Consider the following 12,196-nt stretch of genomic DNA (forward strand, 5'->3'; position numbering starts at 1 on the left):
AGGTGTGAAGCGGGTCAAATACAGAGACTCTTTAGAAAGAAATACTTGTAGAGAGGTACTACAATAGAAAATCCAAGGAAATTTATGAGCTAAAGATGGGGTCGATGAAAGATGAGGAGTATATGACCAAGTTTTTGGAGTTTTTGAGGTATGTATCGTATCTTAAGGATGAAAAAGCAAAAGTTGAGAGATTTTTCAATGTATTTCCATTAACATTTAGAGATCTGATTGATTATGATAAGCCTCAGTCTCTTGAGGAGGTCATTGGGAAATGGAAGAACTATTATGAGAAATCAAAGCATAAGACAAAATCTCAGCAAGGTTGTAAAGGGAAAGACAAAACTAAAGGTAAATTGCAGTAAAAAAGAACACGAACTTAGATTGAAGGAGAGAAAGAAAATGTTTCACCTTACAAGAAGTTTAATGGGTAACATCATGGAGGGCAAAAAAATAGAGGTGATGGTAAAGGACAGTTGGAGTGTTGGATATGTGGTAAGGAGAATCTCAAGGGAGATTGTCTGCAAAATCAGGGTGGTAGGCCTCAGATTTATAGTGCACATGAAGTGCATATAATTGGGGATGTTGGGCATAGAATTCCATGGATCTATGCAGCATTGGATAATAGGCAGGAGAATCACTAGGCATCTATTATTGAGATGGACGGTAAGCTTTGTGATCAAGTTGTTTCTATCTTTATTGACCTTGGATCTAATTATAGTTATGTTAGTTATGAAATGGTGGATATGTGTGGTTTGAATAAAGAAGTGTATGAAAAATATTGGTTAGTGCAGGTTGCTACAGGTGCAAAGAAGAGAGTTCATCATTGGGTAAGAGATTATGCATTTGAGTTGAATGGTGTTCCTACATCAACACATTTGAATGTACTGCTATTGGGGTCATATAGTATGCTTTTGGGTATGGACTAGTTGTATCTTCATAGGACCAAGGCGGTTTTTTATGAAAAAGCTATTGAATGCTTGGATGACAATGGATATTAGAGAATCTTGCAAGGTAAGAAGAAGGAAACATCAATTAGAATGGTGATAACTATGCAGGAAGTCATAGAAAAGGGTGTGTGGTATTTGAAGTACATATTTCTAGTGATAAAGGTAAGGATGTTGTGGATGTAGAAGTTATGAAGAGGTACTCGATCTTGCAGTAGTTTTAGGATGTATGTCCCATAGATATTTCAGAGTTTTGGCCTCACAGGTAAGTGGACTTCTCCATTGAGTTGATACTAGGGGCAATACCAACATCAAAGGAACCATACAGAATGAACACACCAAAGTTAGTAGATTTGAAGTTGCAGTTGAAGGAAATGCTTGACAAAGGATACATTAGGCCAAGTGCATCGTCTTGGGGTGCACCGGTATTGTTTGTGAAGAATAAGTATGACAATCTCAGGTTATGCATTGATTACATGTAGTTGAACAAGGTGACCATCAACAACATGTATCTGTTGCCAAGGATTGATGACTTGTTCAACTAACTGAAGGGAGAAGTAATGTTCTTGAAGATTGACTTGAGATCTAGATACCATAAAGTACACATTAAAGAATAGGACATCTACAAGACTAATTTCTATATTAGGTATGGGCATTATGAGTTTTTTTGTAGTTCCTTTTGGTTTGACTAATGCTCTAGCTACTTTCATGTGCTTGATGAATAGTGTGTTGCGTCCTTATATGGACAATTTTGTTATTATGTTCATTGACGACATCTTGATATATTCTAAAAGGAGGAAGAACATGCCGAGCACTTAGTAGTAGTATTGAGATTGCTGAGAGAACATCAGTTGTATGCTAAGATCGGTAAATGCAGTTTCTTTCAGACCGAGATACACTACTTGGGGCATGTGGTTTCCAAGGAAGGTATAACAGTAGATCCAGAGAATATAGGAGCTATCGTGGAGTGGGAAGTTCATAGAAATGTGGATGAGGTAAGATCATTCATGGGGCTAGTAGGTCATTACACAAGGTTCATCAGGAACTTCTTTGATATTTCATATCCTATTACGTCACTGTAGAGGCAATTGTAAGAAATTTGAATGGAAAAGGGAATGTGAAGCAAGTTTCACTAGTAGAAAATGAGCAATTAGTGACTAGGTGACTAAAAAAGTTAGTCACCACAGCTTTTCCAAGTGAAATACTACAAAAAATGAGAAATCTTAAGTGATCGAACTAAAAATGACTAACATAAATCACTAATTTAGTCACGGGTTAAAATATGTGACTAGCTAATAAGTAATACAACTAAAAATGACTAATTTAGTCTAAGAACAAAAATACAACTACCTAACAAGTACTACAATAATATGAATCAATTTTTTATGTTAGTCATCTTAATTGTGTCAAGCAATCTAAACTTACAAGTGATAGGGGATTGAAAGGTTGTTAAAGATTGGTTGAAAGGTTATCCTTCCTTAAACACTTCTTCATCCTCACATGGTGTATAGGTGAGCCAACTTTGCACTATGTATCTCTAATAATTTGTAATTTTAAAAATATATTTTTTAATAAAAAAATTATTTTATGTATTTTTTTAAAATCTATTCATTGAATCTAATTGGGTCTAGTTCTAATTTGAAATTAATTTAAAGGGAAATTTTAATTTTTAAGACTATAATATCAAATAAAAACTACTTTAATTTCATATTAACCAACCTACATCCATCTTAACCCTAGATCTATTGAGCGCTGAGAGGGGTCCAATCTCTCGAGGTGCAAACTTTTTTTCTCTAGTGCAAAACTTGAGGAAATGTTTTCACCTCGAGAGATTGGATCCCTCTTGGCACTTGATAGTTATAGGGTTAATATGGATCTAGGTGGTTATATAATAGTATATAATATCTATATTTGCATTTGTGTCTCTTTATTATTCCTTCTCTCTATATCACCCTTGAAACATACACACACTCTCTCTCCCTCTCTTCCCCTTCTCTCCCTCTCTATCTATATCCTTCTCTCTATTCCCTCCCACTCTCATCTCTTCCTCACTCTCTCTCCATGACTCCCTTGTAACCCCTTATCACTCTCCACCTTTCTCCCTCTATGTTTTTCTTGTTCCCTCCCTCTCCTACCCCCTCCAATTCCATATATCTCTCCTCATCTCTATCTTCCTTCCTCTCTATCCCTTATCTCCCACCTCCCTCAATCTCTCCCCCCCAAATCACTCTACCTCTCTCTCTATCTTTCTTCCATCCAACTCTATCACTATCTCCCCCCCTCCCTATCCTTCTCCATCTCTATGTCTCCATATCTCTCCCTTCCCCTTCTCTCCCTATCTCTATCCTCTCGTCTTCTTTCTCTTCCCTCCTCTCCTTTCTCCCTCACTCTCTCTCCATCTCTCCCTTCTCACTCCTCTCCTCTCCACCTCTATCTCTCTATGTCTTTGTTCTTTCCTCCCTCTTCTCCCACTCCAAATCCATCTCTCTCTCTCTCTATCTCTTTCTCCTCTCTCTTCCTTCCTCTCGCTCCCTCTCTCCCACCTCACTCTCTCTCCCCCCTATCACTCTCTCTCCCCCCTATCACTCTCTCTTTCTCTCTCTCTATCCTCTAACTTTTTCACCGTCTCACTCTCTCTCTCCACCCCCTCCTCAACTCTCTCTTCAAGTTGATCACATTGTATTGTGTTTAAGAAAATATCTAAATTAGAAAAACTTAATTGGTTGTAAAATATTAAACCTATATTTTTGATCAATCATGTCAAAAAAAATAAAATAATGAAAAACTTTAAAAAATCATGCACTATATTTAATCTATTATAATTAGTCAATTTGCTTGCTCTCATCCCTTGGATCCTTAGCTATGATGGATCGATGCAGGTTCTTTATATATATATATAACCAACATAGATTAGTCAATTCGCTTGCTCTCAACCCTTGGATCCTTAGCTATGATCCATCTTAGCTTAATTTTATTAAAACCTTATTTTAATTTCTATGGGAATATTTTTAGTAGTGAGGATAGAGGGTTTAGATATATCTCAAATTGTAACATTTTCCCTTTTAGATTCAATTAAAAAAATGTTGTAAAATTAAATTAAAATAAAATATTTTTACTATGAAATAAGTTATGGTTTTTTGGCATGTGGTATTGATAAGCCATGGTATTGTAACAAAGCCGATTTATAGGTTAATATCCATGGTAAAGTGAGGGTGAATATCCATGGTTAACAATCTTGTCATATTGTTATAAAATATTTGATTGTGAAATAATTTATGTTTTTTGGGCATGTGGTATTAATAATCCATGGTATTCACCCATGGTATTGTAACAAAGGCTATTTTTTACAAGTTAATAATATCTACCGTAATGTGGGGGTGAATATCCACGGTTAAGAATCTTGTCATATTGTTGTAAAATATTTTAGTTGTGAAATAAGTTATGGTTTTTGGACTTGTAGTATTGATAAGCCATGGTATTGGTTGTAAAATATTAAACCTATATTTTGGATCAATCATGTCAAAGAAAATAAAATAATGAAAAACTTTAGAAAAACATAATTAGTCAATTTTCTTGCTCTCATGCATCTATGTCGATTCTATATATATATATATATATATATATATATATATATATATATGAACGACATAGATCCATTTTAGCTTAATTTGATTAAAACCTTAATTTAATTTCTATGGGAATATTTTTAGTAGTCTAGATATAACATTTTCCCTTTTAGTTTCAACTAAAAAAATGTTGTAAAATTAAATTAAAATAAAATAATTTTACTATGACATAAGTTATGATTTTTTGACATGTGGTATTGATAAGCAATGGTATTGGCCCATGGTATTGTAACAGAGTGGATTTACAAGTTAATATCCATGCTAAAGTGAGGGTGAATATCCATGGATAACAATCTTGTCATATTATTGTACAATATTGTCATATTATTATACAATATTTGATTGTGAAATAATTTATGTTTTTTGGGCATGTGGTATTGTTATAAAATATTTTGATTGTGAAATAATTTATGTTTTTCGGGAATTTGGTATTGATAATCCATGGTATTCACCCATGGTATTGTAACAAAGGCTATTTTTTACAAGTTAATAACATCTACTGTAATGTGGCGGTGAATATCGACGGTTAAGAATCTTGTCATATTGTTGTAAAATACTTTAGTTGTGAAATAAGTTATGTTTTTTGGACTTGTAGTATTGATAAGCCATGGTATTGGCCCATGGTATTGTAACAAAGCCTATTCACAAGTTAATAACAAAATCAAAATATAACAAATTAAATTTTATTATTTTTATTAATTTAACTTTTTATTATTAATTGAGGTCATATTTAAATGTTTACACTCATCCCAATATCATTTTTAACTTCTTCTTCTTCTTTTTAATTTAGCATCTTAGGCAAAAAATAACAAATTCTTATTAAAAATAAATCATTTAACCCAATTGCAATTTATATATTTTATTTTATATTATAAATATTTCTTTTATTTTTTCTATTATAAATATTTCTTTTCTTTCTCATTTCCAGTTATCTTTGGGTTCAAATAAAATATTCACAAATTACAACATCACATTGTAGCACTGTATTTTTCTTTGCCTTGTCTATATTTGTGTGGAAATTCCAGAAGAAAGAAGACCATCAAAGTGATCTATGGATTTCATGGGATTCGAACCCTAGATGGAGTTTGCATGGGAAACACGGGAGTGAATTCCAGAAGAAAGAAGACCATCAAAGTGATCTATGGATTTCATGGGATTCTAACCCCAGATGGAGTTTGCATGGGAAACACGGGAGCATCAACGATTTGGCCTAGATATTTGATAATTTGTACATGGGTATGAACTTGGACTCTGTTCTTCCTTTTTACTAAAGACTCTTTTTTTGTATGGGTAAATAATTTGGAGGGTTTATATGATCAAAGCATAAATTTTATCTAGAGCTGAGGGTTTAATGATTTTGATAAGGGCAAGGTCATTGGGCATGGATATTTTGGTAATTTGTACATGGGTATGATTTTGGACTTTGTTCTTCCTTTTTACTGAAGAAGATTTTTGTTCTTATGGGTAAATAATTTCTAGGGTTTATATGATTAAAGCATAAATTTTATCTAGAGTTGAGGGTTTAATGATTATGATATTTTGGTAATTTGTACACGGGTATGAATTTGGAATCTGTTATTCCTTTTTACTAAAGAGGATTTTTGTTTGTATGGGTAAATAATTTCGAGGGTTTATATGATCAAAGCATAAATTTTATCTAGATTTTAGGGTTTAATGATTTTGATAAGGGCAAGATCATTGGGAGTGGATATTTTGGTAATTTGTACATGGGTATGAATTTGGACTCTGTTCTTCCGTTTTACTAAAGAGGATTTTTGTTCTTATGGGTAAATAATTTTGATGGTTTATATGATCAAAGCATAAATTTTATCTAGACTTGAGGGTTTAATGATTATGATATTTTGGTAATTTGTACATGGGTATGAATTTGGACTCTGTTCTTCCTTTTTACTAAAGAGGATTTTTGTTCTTATGGGTAAATAATTTCTAGGGTTTATATGATCAAAGCATAAATTTTATCTAGACTTGAGGGTTTAATGATTATGATATTTTGGTAATTTGTACATGGGTATGAATTTGGACTCTATTCTTCCTTTTTACTAAAGAGGATTTTTGTTCTTATGGGTAAATAATTTCGAGGGTTTTTTATGATCAAAGCATAAATTTTATCTAGACTTAGGGTTTAATGATTATGATATTTTGGTAATGTGTACAGGGGTATGAATTTAGACTATGTTCTTCCTTTTACTAAAGAGGATTTTTGTCCTTATTGGTAAATAATTCCGAGGGCTTATATGATCAAAGCATAAATTTTATCTAGACTTGAGGGTTTAACGATTATGATATTTTTGTAATCTGTACATGGGTATGAATTTGGACTTTGTTCTTCCTTTTTACTAAAGAGGATTTTTGTTCTTATGGGTAAATAATTTCGAGGGTTTCTGTACATGGGTATGAATTTGGACTTTGTTCTTCCTTTTTACTAAAGAGGATTTTTGTTCTTATGGGTAAATAATTTCGAGGGTTTATATGATCAAAGCATAAATTTTATCTAGACTTGGGTTTAATGATTATGATATTTTGGTAATTTGTACATGGGCATGAACTTGACTATATTCTTCCTTTTTACTAAAGAGGATTTTTGTTCTTATGGGTAAATAATTTTGAGGGTTTATATGATCAAATCATAAATTTTATCTAGAGTTGAGAGTTTAATGGTTATATCTAGAGTTGATAGTTTAACGGTTATGATGCAGATCTTGATTGCGACCAACAATTCATCAAAAGACAATGCACAAGTAAGAATTTTTCATGTCCTTATTGTAAGAAAGGTTTAATGATTATGATATAGATCTTGATTGTGGCCCACAATTCATCAAAACACAATGGATAAGTAAGCATTTTGCATGTCCTTATTTTACAGATCAGTTTGATCCTCCCTAACTTTTCTAGGGTCAGAATGCATGAATTTTTATTTTTAATTTTTTTTTCTCACCTTTTTTTAGTGGTTGATTGTTTGTGTAATGGACTATACCAAGCCCAAATTAAAAGGGCTTTAAGTGATGCAAGAAAGTTTTCTGGTAGGATGAAAATGCTAGACCTTCCTCAAACATTGTTACATGAATTTAAAATTTCCTGTAATCATGAACATAAAATCTTTTCTATTTCATCCTTAGATTCTGATCTCAATGCCTACATTTTTAAACCATGTTACTATATTTTAAGTAGAATATACTTAGATCCATTAAACCTTACAACTGTCCAAAGCTTAGGTTAATTTCAGCTAAAAAGAAGGAACCTGAACGAATTTTGCAATTTAGATTCAATTCTTACAGACAATGATTAAAAATGGAAGAACTCAATGGTCTAATAACTTTTACCCACTCATCAATTTCGAAGACCTTTGGTATTATTCTGAACCTAAACATAGAGAGTAGAAGAAGAAGAGGAGCCTAGATGAGGTGGACCCTGCCCTGCTCGATACTTTTCAAAAGTCGGGCATGCCCTTGACTAGAAGAAGAGATTGACCAACGTTGTTGTAGATGTTGTTTTTGACAGTGTTTTCATTACTACCATGCATAGGTAGACTCTATAGGTAGTTGAGGTTATATTTTGTTCGTTATAAGAGTGTTGGAAATAATACTGAGAGGGGGGGTGAATCAGTATTATCAAGTCACTTATTTTCTTTTTCAAACCTAGATCATATACGCTACTTCAGTTAGATAAAACCGCATATATACACAACTATAGAGAAGGAAACCTGTGTATGCAATGCATACTTATAATTTAATTTATCTTACAGATGTTGATCATTAATCTGTGTATCAGAATCAAATAAACAGTAACTAGAAACAGTAAAACAGAGCTGAAGACAATCACACACAAGAACACAAGATATAAGGTGGAAACCCAATGTGGGTGAAAACCACCTGCTGCAATTTGTCTCTATCTTCTTTTAATTAGAAACTTCTTGTTACAATGTACTGGTGTAGTCCTTTACCAGTACGTAGGCTGCAACCTGCAGAGAGCTACAACCCTCTCTCGTTCTCCAGCTTCTCTTGGAAGGGAGCTACAACCCCCTTAGCTCTTGCACTAGCCAAGATACTAGTACGTAGGTGCTGGCCTACTGAAGGCTACAACCTTCTCTTTCTTCCAGGGACCACGTTTCATAAATTTTCAGACTGGATCCATGAACATCAATCAATCATCAAGAATTTCTGCATCAAACAATCTCCTTTTCACCAATTAGAACTGAATCAAGTAGATACTTCTCTGACAGCTGTACCCAGAACACAGTAACAGTAATCACACACCAAATTCTGAACCCAGAACACTGCACCAATCAAACATAAGCAGCTAGAACACAACTCAAGAGATGTACGCTACTTCAATAACCAGAAACCTGCGTGCATACGCTTTTGTGTGTGGAACAACCTGCGTATACGCTGTTTTTATTCACTGAACCAGCATGTATACGCGCCTTTGTTTCACTGAACCTGCGTACAGATCTATAAAGGATAATTCACTCTTTCAAATATTCAGACACTAATTAACCCAGATTATCAGATTTATAGATCAAGCATGTGCCACATATAACAGATCAAAATCATACAAAGATACTATCATTCAAGCCTTAAGATTATGACCCATCAATAGAACTAATCCTTCTCTTTGCGCTAAGGTTCCTGCTTCATTCAGATCCAGATCTGCACCATAACCCCAATCACCAATATTTTAGATCTAGCACATATTAGATATTCAATTAATTCAGATGATCCTTTGCCAAATGATCTCCTTCCTCTTTTATAGACTTAGGCCTTTCACAATACCATGGTCAAAAACCATAACAAAACAATACCATGGACCTAATACTTGGGATCAACACTCTTGACGAGATATCATGGCCCAAAGCCATAGGTTCAATTACCAAGGACTAAATACCACAGACCAAAAGTAAGTCCTCCAACATGTACGTGCTTTTCCTTTCGTGAAAGTGCGTGTATACGTATACGCACCTTTGTAATGTCTAACCCGCGTGTATACGCGCCTTAGTCTAGGTGAACCTGCATATATGTCTTTTCCTTCATTCTGAAAGCCTGAGCACGCGCCTTTGTAATGTCTAACCCGCGTGTATACATGCCTTAGTCTAGGTGAACCTGCTGTTGTGGGGAAAAGTATCCGACTCGGAATGACCCTATCCCTACTCTAAGGGTGATAGTTCCTTAGCAACAACTGAAAGTAAAGCTTTGATATTTTTCCTTTATGAAAGTACAGAGAAGGAAGAAAAGATTGACCAACCGATGTCTTTCGCTTTTGTCGATCCTGTCTTCTCTCTTTGCCTCTTGTTCCCAGCTCCTTGCTCCCTTTGCCGGCCCAGCTACACAAAGATCCTGCAAAACAAGAGAGGGAAACTACAAGAAACATGTACTCATAACTGATGCATGGATTAGAATGGATCAAATATACAAATAAAAACAATACATCATTGCAATACAAGTATATAGGAGAACATCAAAGCTTTATTGATAGAAGAAAAAGGTTCTGAGAAGGTTACAACCATAAATGGCTCCAATCCAGCAGCACCTCCCCAGCAGCAAGAAATCTCCTCTTCTCCTCTATAAAAGCAATCACCCAATAGCTCTAACTGTAAACCAACAACACTTCCTTGCTTTGCACAAAATTCCAGCCTCCCTAGACCTCATAGAAGAGCTCTATATATAGGGTAGAAGGAGAAAGGATGAGTCAGGTTGAGACTGACATAAAGCTGCCTTGTGTCCTCTCCCTCTTCAGTTAAACTTCAGTTCTTGAGTCCACTTGGAGATCCTTGCTTCCACATGGAGATCAAGTACCTCTTACTCATCACAGTGCGAATTCCTCGAACCAAGTGTCAGTTTGGAAGCTTCCTGGGCAATTGACACCTTGCAGAATGACTGTGCCACTTGGTCAATCTCGCCCAGCGCAGGTAGCCTTCATTGGTTTTGACTTTCAGCGCAGGTACAAGGAGGAGCAGTTGACATTCAGCGCAGATGCTCAGTGGAGCAGCTGACATGATCCAAAAATAGCCTGTTTTTGAGTGTTTTCAGGTGGAGAACTGATAGGAAGTGCTGTGGTTTGCTGACCTTGTTCCTCTAGGGGTAAGAACAACATGTTTAGGGACTGAGGATCCCTGTAATTATTGACATTTCATGCTCCATGCTGCGAGGCACAAAAATGTCTATAACAGTTGCCCCCTAAAGTATGAGGCCGTTTATCGGGTGAAATGCTTTATCCAGAGGGTCCGAAGTTCATTCAAGTGCTGAGAGGTGCCCTGTAATACAATACAATACAATACATTATTTTTCATTTTGTTTTCATGATCTAGCTGAGGTGGGCATTCCCATGCTCAGCTTTATAAATACATTTTGGTACATAGAACAGACGATCGTCTGATGGTAGACTGATAATTCTCTGCTGAAATTATCATCCTTTGAGTAGGATGATCATCTGCTGCAATGATGTACATGACAAATGCTTTTATATTTCCTGAATAGGTATCGCAGCCCGGATGGATGAAACTAGATCCGGGGTCTTCAAACTCGTTCGATCTTCACTCTAAGTACAAGTCGATCCATGTGAGAATTTCGCTGAAGTCGAACATGGAAAGACATCGCTTGATTACCGGTCAATGATGAAAACCGTTAACAAGCGCGAGAGGAATCACCGATAATGATAATGACCCTCAAGGTACTGCAGTACAATTCACGTGGTGTGAATAAAGGACTTGGCGTCGAACGCCACGCAAAATCTTCTGGTCGAAGGTCATTGATGTATACCTGTCGCCGGAAGTGAGAAACTTGCCATTGAGGCATGCAAGCTTCAAAGTACTGATGGGGTTGTTCCTAGATCAACTTCTTGGATAATGAGCTGAAGTCGACAAGAAGCGATCCGTCAAAGGAGGGCCTTAATGAATCCCACATCAATGACACGGAACAGAGCTAATGATTTTTGTGGAGGTGAAAACAAACTGTGACATATGATTCAGGGTGGCGATCATGAATGGATGAAGGATAATGTATGGCAGTGGATGGGACACGGTTGACACTTTCAGAATGACCTCTCTTGAACATATAACGACACTGATGCGATGGATCGGTAGCATTACCCCAAAATGTGGATGGTTTGGCGAAGACCATGGTGAAGAGACCGGTGAATGAAACAACCCAACCCGATGTGGTACGGAAGAAAAGTGTCATGTTCAAGAGCGACTTGCTACCATTAAGCTTTGATGTTCTCCCAATTTTTCCCCAGTCATTTCTGACCAGTACCTCTTTATTTTTGTCAAGCTTGAGGAGGATAACATATGCTTGTTCTATAACCTTCCCTTCGGGCAAGCCCGTCGCTATGATTTAATGAGCTTAGCGATAGGGAAACTCGTTCTCGTCTAAAGACAAGTTTGTCGCTATTTAATCATTTTAACGAGTCTAACGACAAGGAAAACTCGGTCCTTTTCATTTTTAGAGAGTCTGAAAAGGTACAGAAAGTTAACTCCATAATTCCTTTTTCGTCATCTAATCCCTTAAGTACGAAAAAGTATAAAACAATACAGAAGGGATGAATTTTCGATTGCTTTAACGAGCCGAACAAAGCAAGCGCTCGATCTTTTTGTGTAATAATCCCTCAGGTCCA

The sequence above is a fragment of the Pinus tabuliformis genome, chromosome 5_2 (genome assembly GCF_031772625.1).
Source record: "Pinus tabuliformis cultivar Carrire ecotype Pingquan chromosome 5_2, CPIR1, whole genome shotgun sequence".
Lineage (NCBI taxonomy): Eukaryota > Viridiplantae > Streptophyta > Pinopsida > Pinales > Pinaceae > Pinus > Pinus tabuliformis.